Raw genomic sequence first — 22,774 nt, 5'->3', positions numbered from 1 at the left:
AGTGATCAAGAATCAAATGAGCATGGAAATGACAAGTGCAACACCAGCATTACCTTCAACCTTGGTGGTAACCACAGAGGTCCACACAATGCCCATTCATGGAGAGTCATTGTACTTTACTACCGTGGCGGATCAGGTAATAGTGCCATATGGGAGGAACTTAGAGCTGAACTTAGCAGCACTACCCATTCAAGCATTACATGAACTCCACCAAGGAGTATCTGCAAATTGAAAATCTGGGAAGAGAAGGTGCTCTTCGGGGTGAAAGACATCAAGAGCCACAATGAGCAGTCAGCTGATGAAGCTCCCTGGGCCATCGAGGATAGGGACACAACCACTATTCGTCGGAAGGCACTGGAGGATGCCATCACCCAGACTTGCATTGAGCTGCTAGAGCTCCTCATACAAACTGAAGCAACTTCTGAAGATAAGCTTGTTAGGGCCCTATACTACTAGTGTAACCCCTTATTGTTATTAGTACAACCCCCTTAATATATTGATGTACCATGTAGTGCCCATATTGTTACTATTGTGCCCCATAGAAGCCAACTATTGTTATTATTGTGCCCTTACATTATTATTGTTATGTCGGCTGTGATTATATTATGACCCCTTAGACTCCTATATATAGAAAGGATGTCTTTTCATTTGTATCATCCAAGAATCATTCATTTTTGTAATGTAAAGGAGGTTGCCCCCTCGAAGAGGCTGAATTCTAAGGCATTGATCTGTCTTTTCTATCTTTTTGTGAGTTGCTTTCATAACAAAGCTCCACAAGCTCGCCACGATAAAGGAGTCTAAAGCAGAGTTTGAACATGTGATGTATGTGATTCAGATGTAGGTCACAACACTGCAGATGAAGTTACAACCAACGAAACCTCCAGAAGTTTGAGAGCAGTATGAGGTTGCTATTAAGGTAGACATGGACATACTAGAACCTGTCGTTAAGGACTGCAGCGAGATTTTTTAGAACACCATGGAGATGTGGGCCTCGATGTAGTAGGACCCAAATATATAGAAGATTGAAGTTGACATAAGGGAAAAACAAGTGTAGTTCGATGAAATCAAGGCAATAACATGGACCTTAGCACCTGTGCAATGGTTCACCAAACTCGAGGAAGGGAAGATTATTTAGACTGAGATAGATGAGATGTGACACAAGTCATCCATTATTTCAACAGGAACACAACCTTAGGTTGACAAAGCTAGTCAACTCTTTCAGTCTATAGAGAGTAAATTGAAAGGAATGGAACAAATGTAAAGGACCATTGGCCTAGCAGTAGAGGGGCCAACTACTGAGACGTTGGTCGAGGAGGTTCGATAGGCCGCCACGCAGTGCACAACAAAGATTCAAGCATCGAAGATAGAGTTCATCGTCTTTAAAGCGTGCGTCAAGGATGTACCAGTAGAGTGACTCAGGACGAGTCATGTCTTTATGTTGGGGGCTTGTTGGGATGGGGACCCCTAGGTCTAATTTTTCTCTAAATTTTGAGTCAATTTTGATGTAATATTGTAAAGTCTCCGCATTTTGAGTCACTCTGCTGAGTCATTTTGAGCGCACAGAATGTTAAGACCCAAAGGGGATTTTAGGAAGCTCAAAGCCCCTTATTTTGTAAAGGGATGGGCTGTTTTGATTAAACGATGAGCTCCACCCATAGTTTGCGGCCCATGGTGATGTAATGTAAAATCTATCAAAGGAAGTCACCTGGGAGTCATTAGTAAGTTTATGGATATTTTATGAGTAAGATTTTGAGTCTGTAATTCTGTATTCTAGAAAAGAGGAAGGATCATGTAGTTGAGTGCGCAGAGACCTTGGCAAGTCCACAGCTGAGTGCATGGGCCCCTGCAACTGTGTGTGCAGGGGTAGAATAATTTTACTCATTGACAATCTGAAGTAATAAAGTATATTTGAAGAGATTTTGTGCAATTCTCTATATACTCATATTTTTATGTGTTTATGATTAGTTATGATTTGGTTCTCTACGATATTTCTCCAATTGCATTGTGAAGGCCTAGATCTACTTTTATGTGATAACTTATGCATGTTAGAACACTTAGGTGAAGCTCATAGATATAATTAAGTAGAAATGACTTTAAGTCTATGACTCTGAAGGCAAGGGTTCATGAACGTCAGATCATTCACCAGATTAAAGAAATGCCTCGCTCCTACATGGCATAGCCTCCTAGATGTAGAAACCTGGTTCTAACATCCCCCAATAATGCCTCACGTGAGACTACAATCTGTGCTAAGTGGATTGTTTTTGAAAGGGCTGGTAGTGTAGGGTTTTGTTGGTTGGCACATCTAACTCTAAACCTGGTACAAATCCCCCTCAAGCCAACAAATGGTTCCATTATTGGGACTTGAACCCGAGACTCTTGGGTGAGAGTTGAGTATCCTAACTAGCTTAGCAGTAGAGGGACCAACTACTAAGAAGATGGTCAGGGAGAATCGGCAAACCACCACACAGTGCACAACAAAGCATAAAGAATTGAAGATAAATTTCAACGGCCTTAAAGCACAAGTCAAGGATGTATTGGTAGAGTGACTCGAGGCACGTCACATCTTTGTGTTGGGGGCCTATTGGGATAGGGTCCCCTAGGTCTAATTTTTGAGTCAATTTTTACAATATTATAAAGTCTCTGCATTTTGAAGAGTGGAGCATGAATAACACAGAACATTAAGAGTCAAAGGGGTTGTTAGGTAGGGCAAATCCCCTTATTTCGTAAAGGGATGGGTTGTTTTCAGTAAACAATAAGCTCTGCCCATGGTAATGTAATGTAAAAGATATAAAAGAGAGTCATCTAAGAGTCATTAAAAATCTTTATGGATAGTTGATGAACACGATTTTAATTCTATAATTTTGTATTCTGGTGAAGGGGAAGGCTCCTATAGCTGAGTGCGTGGATACCTTGGTAAGTTGACAGCTAAGTGTGCGGGCCCCTGTAGCTGTGTGCGCAGGGTCAGAAGAAGTGTAATTATTGAAGATATGAAGTAATAAAGCATATTTGAAACAAATATGTGTGTTCTTTGTATATTTATATGTTTCTATGTTTTATGCTCAATTATGATTAAACTCTTTGTAATATTGTCTTTATTGCATCACAAAGGTTCATATCTACTTTTGTGTGTTAACTTACGCATGTTAGAACACTTAGGTGAAGCTCATAGATGTAATTAGGTAGAAATTTCTTTAAGTCTATGATTCTAAAGATAAGGATTCACAAAGGTCAAATCAAGCCCTAGATTAAGGAATCTCCTCACTACCACATCACATAGCCTTCTGGATGCAAAAACTTGGTTCTAGCATCCTGAAGTACTGCCTCAAGTGATACTGCAGTTTGTGCTAAGCCAACTATTTTCAAAAGGGTCAGTAGTGTAGGGTTTCTTTGGCTAGCACAATTAACTCTGAACCTGGGTCCAAGCCCCCTCAAGCCAACAATAACGAAGGGGGTTTCATTTCTAGCTATAACAAATTCCCTCTAATGTATGAGTTTAAAAGAGAAATTGATGGCTCAGATACATTACAACAATCTTAGTGATCCAGGTAGATGAAGGGAAAGAAGGATGTGGAACATGCACTAAACTACAAAATTCATAGTCAAATTCATACGATATACATCCCTAAAATAGGAATACCCATACTTGATACCAAATGAATAGTGGATAGCTACTCAAACAATATACTACAGATTCATGTTATCAAATATTAATCATAATATTATGTACATCTTTGTCACATAAGATGAGTAGAGTTGTATGCACTAATGAGAGTTCCCAAATGCGCCCTCAAAATACATAATTCATTATCCAACACATATTTGCAGAGGTAATGTTGTTGAGTAGGGTATCCACAAGCACTAAGGTCTTCAAGCATCCTAATTGTATCATTCTACTACATTTGAATGAATGAGATGATGTCAACCATGTAGGGAGACGGTCAAATTACTAGACATTGAGGGATCACATAAAAAACCATGAGGGAGACCATTAATGTAAAAAATGGTTCCCAAGGTACCTAGAACAATCTAGCAAGTGTGAATGAATGAGCATATGTCAAGCACTCATAGAATATATTAACATGGGAAAATGGAAAAAACATTCTATCAACTAAGGTGAGGCTTGACACTGAGGACTACAAGATCTAAGGCACTAGAGTGTTTATATATCTACATTTGATATGAGGTGTCAATGTTAATGGGGAGAGATCCACTGAATATTGGAATTTATGTATCCCCATCATTCAACATGAAATTGACACCAAGATATCATCATTTATCACTGACATAGTGATCATTGACTCAAAAGGTGAAATGATATGAAAAATGGTCGACTGTGGCCAGGACTTCCCTTGAAAATATAATAACATGACAAAGATGTGAACTTGGTAGCATGGGCTAAACCATACCATTCAAACACAGTGATGACATAAGAGCCATAACTTGTAAGGTCCCCTTTTAATAAATACTCATTCATCCAAGAAACAATTCTTAAATATGTTGCTCAACACTAAAAAAAATTCTTGAAGACATTTCATCAAAGAATTTGCATGTGTACGTGTTTACGAACACATTATACTAAACCATTGGTAATGATATAATGAAGGCTTAATGCATAGTACTTAAGAAATCATCACATAGAAGAAAATTTCCAATTTGATACCAATAGTGCCAACAAAGTCTTGATTCAACAAAATGGTGGAATTTCATACAAATAGGCATTAAATGGAAGCCTAAAAACTATTATAGACTTTGGCATAACTTTTCTACAAAGATGAGAGAAACTTTGTTCTTCCTAGACTACCAATACATGTCAGCCTCCTACCTAAACCATTTTATCTAATCTATGCTTACCTACAAATGTTTCTACAAGAAATATACTCGACCTCCCAAATTTTTCCTTGGAGTCCCATGCGATTTATAAAAAGCTCACAAAATTTGACCATTTAGACTTAATCTCTTTGACGTTAACTCAATACTCAAGGAGATAAATTGACCCCCACGTTAGCTAGCTCAAACTTGGCCTACAATTCAACTACTACAAGCTTCTTAAGGACTAATTTGGCCCCGTTGAACTCCATAAAATTTATCCTTGGAAATAATCGATTCTCCACAAGACATAATTCTACCCTCATAGATTAAGAATTAGCTGCAACAATATGGATCGACTTACCAATAATATTTGACCTTCAATATTAACATGTGACTGTCACATGAATTTATACTTTCCATTAATATTCAACTCCACTATTAATGGATAGTTGTATCAATTTATCCTTGGAATATGGATGTGATTTAGGATTGAATTAATGCGACCTACAACAAATAAACCCCACATATCAGATCTTGCTATGAAAGAGGGTTTTCTCATGTGATGCAAACCCTTTTTTCAGTATGTCACAAGGGAAATGATTCACCCATTTCAAACTATTGGTTGGATAGAATCTAGTCTCTAAATGGCACTTAACCGAAGGATGAATTTAGCGCCAATAACTTAGCCCAACAAAAAAAGTGATTGGCCTTTATCAAGTAGCTCACACCCTTCACAAATTTACTTTCTAGTGATAATGATGATTTGTCCTTTGGAAACTAAACCCCTATTGTAAATAATTTTTTCCTCCTTATTTATCCATCCCAGATTCTAATGGAACAAGTTATGCTCCAAAAACAATTTTGCTTGTTCTAGAGATTTGTCTTGCACAATATTTCAATCTATTAAAATAAATTTGACCCTCCAACTACTACCATGAATTCATGAATGGATAGGCATCCTTATATTTTCATCAACTCCACATAACTATCACTCCACAAAAATAGAAGTTTCCATGAAAACCTACATATGAAATTATTCTTTTAAGAACCTATGAGAAACCTAGAATGATCTTGCTCTTTACCTTCGATATAAAGCACAACTGAGAGATATTAAGTGATCCCTCCTTATTGACTAACAACGGCTTATCATTGCAACACTGAAACCAATATGGAAAAATTAGCTAGGGTGGACATTACACCACCAGAACCATTCTATTTACATAAGTTCACACCCTTACATTCAAGCTCAAAGAGCTCACGATAAATATCAAAGACAGTCACCGATGCATACGCAAAAAGTGAGCTCCAATAACTACAAGGAAAAGATATTCTAGTGGAGGTTTTTGTAGAAGTCCCTATAAAAATAGCCCAAAAATTCATGTGTAGTGGAGATCACTAGTGCAGGTGGGTGGGCGGATGTTTTAGCGAATTTTTTTTTGATGATGCGTCTACAATATAGAAATGCATCGATGTTTCACTATACATATAAGAACCGGTGTTGAATAGAACATGGTGCACTATGGCATATTTATATTCTTTAAATAAAATAAATAATGTGCTAAATAAAAATAACACCGGTGCATATACTACTCGATAGCACCGATAAAGGGTTAAATTTACAAACATGTTTGTTATAAAATTTATTTTGCTAAGTCTTGTGCTATACTATGTTGAAGATCTAGTGCTAAACTAGTACTATAATGCCCTGATGCATGCACAATATACCATGCATCGGTGCTTGAATAATCAACAACACTAGATAAAGGTTAAATTTTAAAATTTGTTTGAGCTATATCCACCTATAAGACCAGTTCCTTTCTTGTAGTAAAATGCCCCAATGCATACTTAGAAGGAGCACCACTATAGTTTTTAATTTAAAAAAATTGCGGTGCTATATTCTAATGAAGCACTGGTGTTGTTCATGTATTGAAATGCCTCGGTCTGTCTTAGAAAGATAATTGCTAGGGGGTTTTTTAAATGCGGTGATATATTCCCACGAAGCATTGGTGCCATCAATTATTTAAAATTCTCTAGTTAATCTTAACAAGAGGACCATTATAGGTCTCTTAATTAAAAAAAAAAGGTGGTGTTATCTTATTACAAAGCATTGGTGTTGTTGATGTATTAAAATGCCCCTGACATCTTCAAAAGAGCATTGTTAGGCAATTTTTAATTTTTAAATAATGTGGTGCTATAGTTTGAAAAAGTACCAGTGTAGTACATGTATTCAAATTCCCCTGTGCGTCTTAAAAAAAGCCCACTGTAGGTTTTTTAATTTTAAAAGAAATGGTGCTCTTGGGTATTTAATGCATCGGTGTTGTTATAATAATGCACCGAAAGGTGACAGAAAGAGGGTTAAATAAAGAAAAAACATATTGGCAATAAATTTCATTTTTACCATCTATAGTGTTGTAGAGCTATCAAACACTAGTTCCACTCTTGTCTCACGCAAGCACCCTAACTTCTATGCTTCTCTTGCTCACGTTCCTTTTATACCATGCTTAGTGTGTGAATTTCTAATTTTCTCAAACAATGGTGAATTACTTTTTTTTTTCCAATTATGTGTCAGCAATGCATGCTCGACAACCAAATGTATAGGTAGTGTCTATGTTTCTCTCTAATTTATTTTTTAGTGGATTAGAATTACAAAATATGACAAAAAATCTATTTTTTTTAAAACAATTTTTTTCCTACGCGGTGCATTCGATAGCTTCAGCTTGCACCGATAACAGTGCACCCTGTAAATATAAAGGGTGCAACATAGTTCGGTGCATGAACCTAATTCAGCATTTTTTTTTGGTTCATTTCATAAATGAAAACATAGTGGGAAAAGCGATAAATTGTATGTTGATTCATACATTTTTAGGTTATTCCTGGTGTGTTTATATTTACAAAATGTACCACACAAATAATATTAAAAAAATATAGCTCGATGCATTGGATAAACTGAAGATTTTGTACCAGTGCGGAAAGGTTATATGTGTGCATCGATGCATATGTTTGAGATGCGTTGTGATGAAAATGTATATATGTGAACCAAAAGTGGTGCATCATACATATGTCCACATTCTCTCCAGTGCGATTTTGTTTGATAGTGCATCAGAGATGGTCCATTACTATTTTTTGGGCGCACCCGAGATTTTTTTTTAATTCAAAGTTATGTTTCCATATTTATAAACACATTTTTCCTTTATTAGAAAACAAATTATGTTTTATTTATGAGTCTGATGTATTTTATATGTCAATCATGTAGGAAAGACGTCAACAGAGGGAGAAAGAACAAGGCCAAGAATAAATGGCGGACAAATACAATTTGTTCTGACCATGGGACTCCTGATTGAGGGAGAGGTATTTATACCCTCGCCCTATTAGCACAACGACCTGAGAACTCTTGAGGAATGTATGAATCCTTAAGTACTACGAGGATGTTACATCCTTGAAGGCACACTCTATCTTGTTGGCACATTTGATCTTCCAATGGAGTCTCCAGAAGCAGGCTTTTCGTGCTGGTCCTCAGACATGGTATAGGCCCTCTGAGGAGGACATATATTTTATCATTGGCTTATCCAGGAGAGGGGAGGATTTTCCCTAGTTCCTTGATGTCCCCCATGGGGTTGCAACATAGAGTTAACTTATCTATTCTCAGAGATATGTTGGGGTTCATGTAGTCCATCCAATAGATTTAGAGGTGTTTGGTGGACAGCTACAGATTGCTTCTTTTGCTACACAAGAGGTTAGGTGTTTGTCATTATTAGTTCCCACAATTCCACACTATCCTAGTGATCGGGAGTGTATTAATTTCCCTCTTTTGTATTATGTCGATTCTTTGATCCATGTGCCATGATCTATCAGATGGTCTACCATTTATTGGACATTTTTGTAGGGTGTTAGATAGATGTTGTGCGATGATACATGGGAGGATGAGCTTCCATTTTGCTTCAATGCTTTTTTGTTTACATTTTGAGATGCTTCCAAAGAAGAGGCCTAAATTTAGCCATCACCGTCTTAGGCCAATCACTAAGGTGTGAATGCGCATGTGGGGCCATATGATGCCCAAGAGGGGTATAATGGAGTATCCGCCCATGATTTCCACCCAAGCACTGGCGCTACTAGCTAGCGAGGATGACCACACGTTTGTCTTGTTGTCGTGTATGTATGTAGGTAATGATCAGAGACAGTGTCCCAACATCCTCTTCACACCAGATGAGCCTGCAAATGATAGAGGTAATATTAGTGTTTTCTTTAAATTAATCTAGTTTCATTTTATTGTCTTAATTAATTAGAATAAAATTTGTTATAGCACATTCTTTAACTTGTTTTATTAAACTGTTTAATGAAATTATATAATTATTATTGTGTACTATATATTTTGTATACATTGACACATTCCTTGGGGACATGTTGTAACAACCCCCTTACTATATGCACCCAGTTTCACCAACATGTCACGGTAAGCATGAGGGAAATAGCTACTATGATGTGATTGAACCTCCTAATTATAGTTAAGGAAGTGGAATAAACAATATAAAACTTTATTGACCTTCCTTATGGAGCTAGAAGACCCCCGGGAGCCAAACAACAATTCTAGGTGCCCAAGCCTTGAGCTAGGCATATATTTCACTAACATGGACTCATAGTTACATGCACAACATGGAAAGCTAGTGTTTTTTCACTTCTAATGGCATGCATAACCCTACCTCACATTGATTGCAACCCAGATTTCTTAGTTTTGATCATGCGACCCCAAAATTTGAGCCATCTTTTTAGCGCCTGGCTCCCAACTACTGCCCAGAACTTAATGAGATTTTCTAGAATGATACATAACATAAGGAGAAATCCACTAATACAAAATTTAGTTAATAATGTGACCTAATCAAACCTAACCATGACAATCATCTCATCAAACATATGGTGAACATGAATTCTACAGGTCATGAATGCATATATGAACGTTAAACCAAGAAGGCATAATGACTTCTCTTAATAGCTACAATAACATTTTTTATTTCATGCATTCATCAACCAACCAAATACTTATAAATTGATGAACAAGCCATAACTATAGTATATAATAGGTCCATGTTTATAACCAACAAATAATCATCATAGTAAACATGACATGACAACCATCAAATCATCATATTAACTTGTACAAATGCTTCATAGATTTCCATAGATAAATAAATATCACTAAATGATGCAAAATCCAACCAAGTCAAGGACTTTCATTTACCACTTGAACATAAATTAGGTTTAACCAAAACTTTCTTTTAGCCAATCACTATTGTTCCATATTTCAGGCATGAATGTGGGATCTGATGGGATAGACGAAGACATAAACAAACAAGGGAATCCAAGAGGTTAAACCACCTCCAACCTCATGCTATTATAATCTCACCTAAACCTATCCTTAGATCACAAAACCAAACCAATCATAGATGCCTTAGAATTCCTTCACCATCCCTTGAGGAATTTTCTTGTCTCCACCCACCTGTTAAGGGCTTCTTGGAGAAACCATCTCCACCACCAACCCTTGGGATTTTCTTGAGACCACCTCACCCAAATCCAAAACCTTCCAAACAATCCTAAGCTCAACCAAGAATGAATCCCATCACACCATGGCTATCCAAGAATTGGCAAGGAAAGGTTGAAACCATTGTCACACTTGGAAAAGCCCATGCCAATGACATCAAGCAAACCAAATACATACATTCATGTACCATGCATTCATAAATCGGATAGGAAATCACACATGCACCCTGTTACTTGCAAGTATTCCTGCTAAAGTTACTTGATCCAAATTTTCTTTGCTTGTCCTTTTATTTCCTTCTCCTTCCTTTACTTTTCCTTGTTTTCCTTTTCTTTCCTTTTCTTTCTTTCTTGCTTTATCCTCTTTTTGGTCTTCTCATCTCACCAACTAATTCCAAATCCAAAGTGACAAAAGGCTAAACCAGCAAAATCTCCACTGACAAAAGTTGTGAATTGATCCTCATAAGCCTTTTTATTATTGAGTCCTATATGTTCTTCATTTTCCTCTATGTTTTCCTTTAATTTTCCTCTCATGCAAATCTATGAGATTTCATCTTCTTTTTCCCCTATTTTTCTTTATTTTCATAAATAAATGGAAATTAATTCATTTTTCCTTTCCAAAGCCTTTTCCAATTGCTTTGCCAATTTCCACTTATCCATAATAAACCAAAATGAACACCCACTAGGATGTTTTGCCCAACAATCAACTTGGAATACGTGTCTCATGACCTTGGTCTTATTTTTCCTTTATTAACTTTATTACATGAAGTTTTAAGCAAGAGTTGTTACAGACCCCTTCCTAATTAGGGAACACCGTCCTCATTGTTCTATGACACCTATTGCTAGCAAGTCCATTGAAAACCGAAACATACTACCCATGGAGCTTTATAACACAACTCATTCCAATATTTACAATGAACAACCTACTAACAAGAAAAATCATGATGACAAACATGACAACATGAAATCCATACCTCTTATCGAATATTTATAACATATCTCATTGCAGTATTTACAATAACAAAAATACATAACTATGTACATATACCAAGACTCCTTTGCCTCAACCAACAACCAATCAAGGATACATAGCCTGCATCAGTAATAAGAGAATTCAGAGGCTCACACATACATCGTTAAAAGTAGTACAAGGAGTCATCTCCTTCCCAACAAGTCTAGAATCCACTGCCAAAGTGAAACCTGCATCCAACGTCTAATGTTATGATCATTAAGCTACGTGTTCTCTCAGTGAAGAGTTAACAGCTCAAAATTCAATGGCACACTCACAATGTGCATCTGATTCCATATGGAAATGTTAATTAAAAAAAAACAAATTCATTTCTTCGCATTCCCTTCTATTACATATAGTCCCTTAGGAAATCCAATCACCCCCTTCCATGAAGTCACTCACCTTCCAAGTTCCCTAGCATCCCCTTTGTCAGATGATCCATCCCTTGGCAAGGTTTCATCGCATCACAAGGTCTAAAAAGCAAGCGATATCCCTACCTAAAAACCATCATACCAGTCATAGCATGCTCATGGAAATCAATGGACATTATTGGGCATTGTGTCTGAAAATTCCCTGCTCTTGAAGTGTCATACCAGCATGTTACTACCTATTCCAATTCCTTTCATTGTTGCTGCTAATCCTTGTAGTCAATCTCAACTACCAAAACCGAGAATTTTCCATGCTTTCCTATACCAAGCACATAATTTCGATTAGAAAAAGGTAATTGAAATAAATTCATATCATACATCATTGTTAGCTCGTAAAAAATGTACACTTGCAATTCTATTTACTTCCTGTCACAGCAAGTCAAACTATCTCTTTGATGAAATCATCATATATAAACATATCATATTGGTTAGCTCAAAAAGAAACCATCATAAATAAGTCTCATAGATCACATTTATAATTAAAAATGGAAATGAAATATTGATAATTTTATTTCCAATGGTTATTTTTCTTTTGCCTTTTTTCTTTCTGCACACACACTGAATTGATTGCCAAACCTGACAAGCACCTAGTGCCTCCTCTTCTCTTCAAGCAATAAGGGAATCCAGAGAATAAACCGCCTCCTTCCTCAATATCAACAACAAGGATATCCTGAGACTAAACCACCTCAACCCTCAATATCAACCACAAGGACATCTATAGACTATTCTGCCTCATCCCTCAATAGAAACAATAAGGCCATCTAGAGACTAAACCACCTCAACCCTCAATAGAAACAACAAGAGCATCCAAATTCTAAACCGCTCTAACCCTCAATAGAAATAGCAAGGGCACCCAGAGACTAAAAATCCTCAACCCTCAATAACAACAACAAGAGAATCTAGAGACTAAACCACCTCAACCCTAAATAGAAAAAACAAGGGCATCCAGAGACAAAACCACCTCAACCCTCAATAGCAACAACAAGTGCATCCAGAGACTAAACTGCCTCAACCTTCAATAGCAACAACAAGAACCTAGACATTCCCATACCTGCTTGTTCCATCACATTGTACAACACATACAGATACACAATGTACAACACAACACATACACGTACACCCAGTGTACAACACAACACACACACCTACACCCAGTGTACAACACAATACATTCACCTACACGTGGTGTAAAACAACACACATACACTTACACGTAGTGTAAAAAATGACACATACACCTATACTCAATGCACAACATAACACATGCACCTATACCTAGTGTACAATGCAACACATACACCTATACCCAGTGTACAACACAATACATATACATACTCATCATACAGTACAATGAATACATAACACATAACATGGCATGCAACACAACATATATGACATGTACACGATACCACATGTACAATATGTACACAACATCACATGTATAACATGTACACAACACCACATGTATAACATGCACACAACACCACATGTACATAACACCACACATACAACATGTACAAAACACTACATGTACACAATGCCACCTACACAATCTGTACACAAAACCGCATGTACACATCACCACCTGCACAACGTGTACACAACAACACATTTACATAACACCACATGTATGACATGTACACAACACCACATGCACATAACATCACATGTACAATCATGCACACAACACCATATGTACATATCACCATATGTCCACAACACCACATGTCTAACATGTAGACAACACCACATATCCAACCGGTACACAATACCAGTATTTCACATCCAGAGACCACACTATCTCTACCAAGAACCCTAGCTTCTAATGTCTCTTCGCTATACAGGCTTTTCCTAACATGTTGCAAATCACATTGCTTTCATTTTGTTGATGCATGCCCCAACATTACCTTTCATAGGATAAACATAGGCATAATACAAGGACATAATAGCAATTCACATCCACATGATACTAATCTCATATATATATATATATATATATATATATATATATATATAGATATATATATATATATATATATATATATATATATATATATATATCAAGGCTACTCTTCCCACTTGATTCCTCATAGACAAGAACCCCTTCATTCCTTTCACCTACATAAACAATCATTCTTCCACAAGAATGATCCTTGAGAACCCTGCCAGACAATGACATACATACATACATATATACATATAAACATTAGCATAAAACAACCATGATCCCTTAAAACCCTATCAATAAATGGCATACATACATACATATATACATCCATAGACATCAACAAAATCATATCACGACACAATTACCCGATATCATAAGGTCAAAGTTAAGAAAACTCCCCTTATCCATGAACATCATGAAAAACATGGAGAACATAAGTTCCCAACATAGCCAAGGCATATGACACCTCAAATCCATTTAATTTTCCTCCCTATTACCTTTCTCATGACTATCACGTCACCATCCATTTACCTCAATGGACCAAACCAATCCAGCTGACTGTCATACTCTTGTTGTAAGTTGCCCTTATACATGCATCAAGCTTCATCTAAGTCTTACATTACCAATTTGATTACATTCATCTCTCCCCAATCTCCATTAGCTTCCTCTTTTACAACTGATACCCAAGACCCTCAAAACATAAAAGGAAATACAAAGAAGCCAACAAGAAGAAAACCATGAAAACCAATAACAATATGACACCACAAATGAAGTGACATGGCCATGCACCAAACATGAATAAAACCGCAAATCAAGTGCAATAGATCACAAAATACCAAAGGCAAAAAACTATAAACAAACATTGTGACTCAATCCCCATGGTTCTTAATACTTCCAAGGTAAGGCTCAACCCGAGCCTTCTTCAATATTTCATTGTAGTCTCTTTTTCAATGCAATCCCCTACATCATACTAACATAAACACATAACTGTCAGTGTATAAATAAATATAACAATAAACTAGTTATCTTACCTTGATGTGTCAAATGCATTTTCTTGTAACTGAACACATCCATCCCATCTCTCAAGGGACTCCAATTCCTTGACAAATCTAGCTATAACTAGGAACCATCTATTATACCTTTCAAATACATATTTAGAACTATAACACATACCCACATAATATCATACAAAATCAAGGTTAAGAAGACTTCTTCTGTTCATGCAAAGCAATCATTCATTTGTATTTGTGGTTTCCAAACCTAGCCAAAGGAATTCTCATCCAATTCCTTTCTTTTACCTTTTTCCTTGCTACAATTGAGTTTTATTATATGCTATCACATCATCCAACTAGTATTTATATAAACAAATCAACTATTACCTTGTCATCCTAATGTCAAGCATGTTTCCCTGCAATTATTCACACATTTAAGTCACATGTTCCAAAGATAAAGACATCATGTCTATAAATTTGAAATAATAATTTACCAAGACTAAAAACCATGATAGAATCAACAATAAACTCATAGTAATCAGTCATACTATTACAACTAGCTGATCCGGATCACTAGCGCTCACTTACACTCAAGTACATAGCAATTGTCTCAGCACATATTATGTTAGTACACCATCATAAAACAAGATCATTCCTTCATGAAATCTTATAAACACATGATCATATCATGCACTTAATTAATAAAACAATCAAACAACTTGTAAACATAAAATGTTAGATAAACCAAATAGAAACATAATGAAACTCATACCTCAATGTATCTCAATGGAGGCTATCACATCTACACAAGTGAGTCCATATTAGTTTTACATAATATCACAAGTATATCAAATTATAATTGAATATCATAACCATAACCATATGCGCATGCCAATCCAAAATAGCACAATAAATTTAATATCAATATCTTAACTGCGATGACTGTAATCATCATATGTACGACTGCAACGCATACAACAAAAAGTTACTACTAGCCATGATTATTTGATGCACCTGCATATGACCGCACTAATCAACTAACATCTATCATGCATGTAACCATAATAAAAATATAATGGAAAGTATGTACATAAAAACAATACTTATAAAAATCATTAACTGGCATACCTGCATGCCCAACATACAATCTTGTTTGATGATATGTTCTTACCCCGAGGTATAGTGTTGCAACCTCGCCATGATAATATCTATCTCTTGCTCCATCTCGGCCAACATATCAACATCGTGATGACACAAACTGTATAATGACCAACACAATGCATTTCCGGCCTACTAAGAATGCATAAAAATAACCATGAAAATTCATTCATAACAACATACATCTAACCTATCCAGTCCAGGTGTTTTAACCATGCTCTAATACCAACCTGTAACCACCCCCACCCCATATCTACCCAATTTCATAGGAATTCTAGGGTAAACATGAGACGAGAAGCTACTATGAAATGACTCAACCTCCTAAGTATATATAAGGAAGTGTAATCGACAATATGAAACTTTACTGACCTTCCTCAGGAGCTACAGGACCTTGTGGAGCTAAACAACGACTTCAGGTGCCCAAACCCTGAGCTAAGCATCCTTTTTACTAACATGGACTCCAATTTTCATGGAAAACAAGGCAAGCCAGTGGATGTGAGCCTCCAGGAACATGCATAACCCTACCTCTCAGGGACTACAACCTAGATTTCCTAGTTCTAAGCATGCGACCCCACAATATGAGCCACCTTTTCAGGGTCTCACTCCTAATGTTGGCTTGTTGGGGCCTGATCCACATTCAGAAGTGATTTATCCAAACAAATCCCGAAACTACTGGCCCTTTTGACAACAATCCACAGTGCGCAGACTGAGGTCTCACCTGAGGTAGTATGGGAGGGTGCTGGGACCAGGTTTCCGCACCTTGGGGATGACTTTGATGAAATCTAGGAAGTTCGTGAACTGAACCTACGCAGTTGTGCTTCTCTGCGCAGCCGTCTGTCCATCGCAGCTTGTGCAATTTCTTCCATGCAGCTCTGTAAAGAGCATGAAAAGGTGTTGTCTAGATCCTTTCTCCTTACTGTGATATTATTATAGATTTTAACTTGATTGTGTGGGCCCAATATTCTTATTAATCATTCAACATTCATAACAACTATGCATAATCATAAAACTTGAAAGAGATGCATAAATATAATAGAGACATAGACACACAATATTTCAAAATCAACTTATCTACTATTAATTCTTCGTCCAAGTACAATCCCAACTCTTCCTTGCACACTCAGCTACAGGGGTCCATGCACTCAGCTGCAAACTCTACTAGGCCTCTACGCACTTAGCTACAAAGACTCTACCTATCACTATGACCCAATACCTTCTGATCTACTTCTAACCTCTAACCATGCCTTCACATCTATCTGTTACTTGTCAAAAAATAAGACTTCCTTTTACACTTAGAACCTCATTCTATTTATACAATCCCATGGTCTGTGGACCATGGGTAGGCCAACACACTTTACATTAAATTACATTATCTTAAGGCGGACAACCCTAGGCTCTTGTGCTCCGCGCCTACATTTTGTGGGGTCTTTACATTACTCTTGACCAAAATTCAAGCTTCAAGCCCGAAAAACATGCTATGGGGGGCTCCGCTACCCAACAGGCCCCCAACACAATCATCGTGACTCGTCCTGAGTCACTCTGCTGGTGTAGCAGTCTTTGCGTGAAGTCCATCCAACTGTGTCTGGTGAAAAGGTCCGTTACCCACTATGTTGTTGTCGTCTGGATCTACTCCATTTCTGCTTCTGAATCATCTGCATTTTACTTGATTCTCTACTTTGATGCTAGTTTCTAGTACCTGTGTTTAGAGTCCCGAACCTTTGTCCAACTTGTCATGTCGCGAAGACTGTGCTTTGGTCAGTTAGTCAGACAGCCAGCCCACCTGTGTAGGGCTTCAGGTGACTGCCATTTAGTCTTCCTAGGAAGGGTTCTCCATTAAGTTTGACTAGCTGGACTGTGCCTCCGTTTGTGACTTCTTTTACCACATATGGTCCTAACCAATGCATTATGAATTTCCCAGGAAATTTTTCAAACTTCCTATCACACAGCAACACTAAATCATTTACCTTGAATGTGTGCAACTTGATATGGCTATCGTAATAGGCTTTCTCACATTGTTTCTGTACCTACTGATGGAATCCCGCTAGAAACCGTTCTTCCTCGAGTTATTCTAATAGTGTGAGCCTCTCTTCCAAGGCTTCGTGGTCCAACATGCCTATAATTGCTGCTATCCGCGAGCTGGGTACGATGTATTCCATTGGCATGAGTACTTCCGTGCCATAGACTAACCTGAAAGGTATCTGACCCGCCAATTTTTTACACGTGGTTCTGTATGCAATAATACAATAGGTATGCACAGGTCCCAGTCATTTCACTACGCATTACATACTTTGATCAGTGCAGTCACCATAATTTTGTTGAATGCTTCTACTATCCCATTAGCTTCCAGATGGTACAATGTACTTTTCTGATGATACACCTAGAATTCCTCGGTGAGTGTGCTGATGGTTTGATTCAAGAAGTGCATCCCACAGTCACTCATTAAAATTTTTAGGCATCCAAACTATGTCAACACGTTGTCGAATAAAAATTTCGTAGCTATGGTGGTCGTGCAGTCCTTAACCGGCTGTGCTTTCGCCCATCGAGTTAGGTATTCTGTCATGGTGATGATGTAGCACGCATTCATCTTCCCCTGAGGTTTGAATGGTCCCACAAAGTCGATTGCCCATTTTTCGAATGGCTGTAGCATCATCTGTGGATTGAGTGGCATCTCATCCCTTCGTGATGGTTTCCTAGTCCTTCGACATATGTCACAGGCCTGATAGTGTGCTTTTGAATCTTGATGTAGGGTTGGTCACCATAGCCCAGCGCGAAGAATCTTTTATGTCGTCATGCCTCCTGGATAGTTTCCTCCTGCAGTCCTTCCATGTGCTTTTGTGAGGATCTGTCCTCGTTCAAATTTAGGTACATATCTTTGAAATATCTCATCGTTTCGCATTTTGTAGTGGTGCCCTGCGGTGATAGAAAAGTCCATCGTGAGCACCACCAATTTTTTCTTCTGCTGGACTGAATATTCCTTTGACATAGTCCCTGTGGTTAAAAAATGGATAACATCTTTGAAGTGGTCGTCCGCGACATGCACTGCAAAGAGCTGTGCATCAGTTTGTCCTTCTTCCAAATTTGTTGGCTCCTCCCCTGTCTCAATTCGTGATAAGTGATTTGGTGCTGCATTTAGGCGTCCTGATTTTACGATGACCTCAAAGTCATATTCTTGGAATAGTAATAGCCATCAGCATATGCACCCCCAACACAGGCCTGTTCACCAGGTATTTCAACACAGAATGATCGGTGTACATCTTGAAGTGTCCACCAAGTAAATAGTGTCAGTATTTCTGGAGTGTGTATACCATTGCCAACCCTTCACACTCAGTAGTAGAGTAGTTCTTTTCAGCTTTCGACAGTCGCTAACTCGCGAATGCGATTGGGTGATCCACACCTTCTGTGCCTTCCTGCTCAAGTATATCTCCCAATGCAATACACGATCCATCAACATGTGCATGAAATTCTACGTCCCATTTTGGGAAGGCCAGGGTGGGAACAGATGCCACTTTCTCCTTGAGAACATCCAAAATACTCCTACAATCATCATTCCAACAATATGTAGCATCCTTTTTAATAGTTTTTCCATTGGCGCTGTTATTTGTGCATAGCTCTTGATAAATTTGTGATAGTAACCAGTGTGCCCCAAAGTGATGCATAGTTGTTTGACACTTCACAAAACTTCCATATTGAGAATAACAGTAACATTCGCAGGTTCCACCATCAGGCGTTGTTTCTAGACCACATGTCTGAACAAATTTCCAAAGGGGATGAGGAAGGTGCATTGCTTAAGATTCAGCGCAAGCTAGCATCGTCGGCAAGTGTCCAACATCAAACATAAGCTCGCTATATGGTGTTTAACTAACCCAAATACAATCCAATCATCCATATAGACCTCCAAGAAATTTTGGATGTATTCCTTGAATGCGGCCACCACTATGCGCGAAAATATCACTAGCACATTCTTTAGTCCACAGGGCATAATGGTGTATTGAAAACAGCCCCATTCGGCTACGAAGGTTGTCTTGCTCCTATATTCTGGTGTGATATTGATCTAATGGTACCTTGAGAAGCCATCTGTGAATGAGTAAGCTTCCTGACCGCCAAAATTCTCCAGTACTTCATCTGTGAATAGTGTCAGGAATGGATCGTTAACACAAGCGTCGTTAAGCTTCCTAAGTTCCATGCATATTCTAATTTTTCCCTTTTGTTTTTTCTCCTATACTACCATAGGACTCACCCAATTGGATTCTTCCACTGGTTCAATAATTCTAGCTGTGAGCATTTTGTCTAATTCCTCACCGACCTTTTCTTTATACTTTGGATTCAAATGGTAACGTCATTGCTTAACTGGTTTCGTGTCCAGTTTCAAAGTGATCTTCATCATCCCTAAGTCGCCAATGATCCCCTTTATGTCTGTGCTTTTGGTCGGGAACAAATCTTGATATTCGTTGAGTAATTCATCGACCTTATCTACCGTAGCATCATCCCAATAGTCCTCAAGCGTCACATACTTCAGCTCCACATCTATGCCAATGTTTACCTGCTTTATGTTTAGCGGTGCCGTGACATCAGGATCCTAAATTGATGGTCCTTGAACTTCATGACAACCTTCAGTTTCTAGAATATTAATTATTCAAGGGACGTCATCATCCTCCTCTACTTGCACATTATAACATTCTAGGGCACTGCTTAACTGGGTTGCCCATGCTGGTTGAATTACATACAGTGGTTCCTATGGTATTATGAAGAAGGTAGATTTTACTGCTTGCAGTGCGTCATCAACAGTATCCCACTATCGGTCTCCAAATGTGAATGTTAACAAAAATCCTTCATGCAAGACATCCCATTTTCCCGTACCATGTCGGAGTTCTACCTCAGTATACCAATTCATGAGTATGGTATCCAAGGTATGGTAGAATAAATGTACCCATTCAGGCAGTGGTTCTTCCCCATAGGCCTTGGTCCATTTCGCAAGGTGCGTGCGTGGGTCATCTCGAACATCATATTTATCTTCTATCCATAGTTACGGTTTCCCAAATCATAGGCGCATCATCCTTATACATCTGCGCCAGTTCTCAAAATTTTCTTGATGTGTTCCCCCCAGCGCACAACTGTTATGCGTAGCGCCCACTTAAACACATCGAACCGTTGTTGTTTTAGTACTGTGTTTTCAAACTTGTTCAAGAATTCATCCACCACTATCAATCCATCATATGTTGGCAGATCTTAGACCTGGGTTGTTATGCAATTCTATGATCTAATCATCATGTTGCAATTCAATGTTGTCACTTCGTTCAATCAATTGTGCCAACGTTCATCTTCTTCGTCTGAGTCTGCGGTGCAAGAACTCGCACGGTCCCACGAGATCCTTCCATATACAGTCAGATTCAGCCAATCCTGATCTCGCGTAGTTATCTTGTAAATACAATCTAGCTCATTGTTGATTCCATCATCGTGTATAGGTTTGGTGTAGCGTGCCCCTTCAGTTGGGTCTAGCGGGACTACTACGCGTAAGGACTTTTTCTCAAAGATCATCTTCCGCTTCTTCAAGTTGATAGGACTCACCCAATTGGATTCTTCCACTGGTTCAATAATTCTAGCTGTGAGCATTTTGTCTAATTCCTCACCGACCTTTTCTTTATACTTTGGATTCAAATGGTAACGTCATTGCTTAACTGGTTTCGTGTCCAGTTTCAAAGTGATCTTCATCATCCCTAAGTCGCCAATGATCCCCTTTATGTCTGTGCTTTTGGTCGGGAACAAATCTTGATATTCGTTGAGTAATTCATCGACCTTATCTACCGTAGCATCATCCCAATAGTCCTCAAGCATCACATACTTCAGCTCCACATCTATGCCAATGTTTACCTGCTTTATGTTTAGCGGTGCCGTGACATCAGGATCCTAAATTGATGGTCCTTGAACTTCATGACAACCTTCAGTTTCTAGAATATTAATTATTCAAGGGACGTCATCATCCTCCTCTACTTGCACATTATAACATTCTAGGGCACTGCTTAACTGGGTTGCCCATGCTGGTTGAATTACATACAGTGGTTCCTATGGTATTATGAAGAAGGTAGATTTTACTGCTTGCAGTGCGTCATCAACAGTATCCCACTATCGGTCTCCAAATGTGAATGTTAACAAAAATCCTTCATGCAAGACATCCCATTTTCCCGTACCATGTCGGAGTTCTACCTCAGTATACCAATTCATGAGTATGGTATCCAAGGTATGGTAGAATAAATGTACCCATTCAGGCAGTGGTTCTTCCCCATAGGCCTTGGTCCATTTCGCAAGGTGCGTGTGTGGGTCATCTCGAACATCATATTTATCTTCTATCCATAGTTACGGTTTCCCAAATCATAGGCGCATCATCCTTATACATCTGCGCCAGTTCTCAAAATTTTCTTGATGTGTTCCCCCAGCGCACAACTGTTATGCGTAGCGCCCACTTCAACACATCGAACCGTTGTTGTTTTAGTACTGTGCTTTCAAACTTGTTCAAGAATTCATCCACCACTATCAATCCATCATATGTTGGCAGATCTTAGACCTGGGTTGTTATGCAATTCTATGATCTAATCATCATGTTGCAATTCAGTGTTGTCACTTCGTTCAATCGATTGTGCCAACGTTCATCTTCTTCGTCTGAGTCCGCGGTGCAGGAACTCGCACGGTCCCACGAGATCCTTCCATCTACAGTCAGATTCACCCAATCCTGATCTCGCGTAGTTATCTTGTAAATACAATCTAGCTCATTGTTGATTCCATCATCGTGTATAGGTTTGGTGTAGCGTGCCCCTTCAGTTGGGTCTAGCGGGACTACTACGCGTAAGGACTTTTTCTCAAAGATCATCTTCCGCTTCTTCAAGTTGATAGCTCCATTCATATCAGT

This window comes from Pinus tabuliformis, chromosome 6 (assembly GCF_031772625.1).
Source record: "Pinus tabuliformis cultivar Carrire ecotype Pingquan chromosome 6, CPIR1, whole genome shotgun sequence".
Classification (NCBI taxonomy): domain Eukaryota; kingdom Viridiplantae; phylum Streptophyta; class Pinopsida; order Pinales; family Pinaceae; genus Pinus; species Pinus tabuliformis.
Note: the sequence above shows the minus strand (reverse complement) of the source record.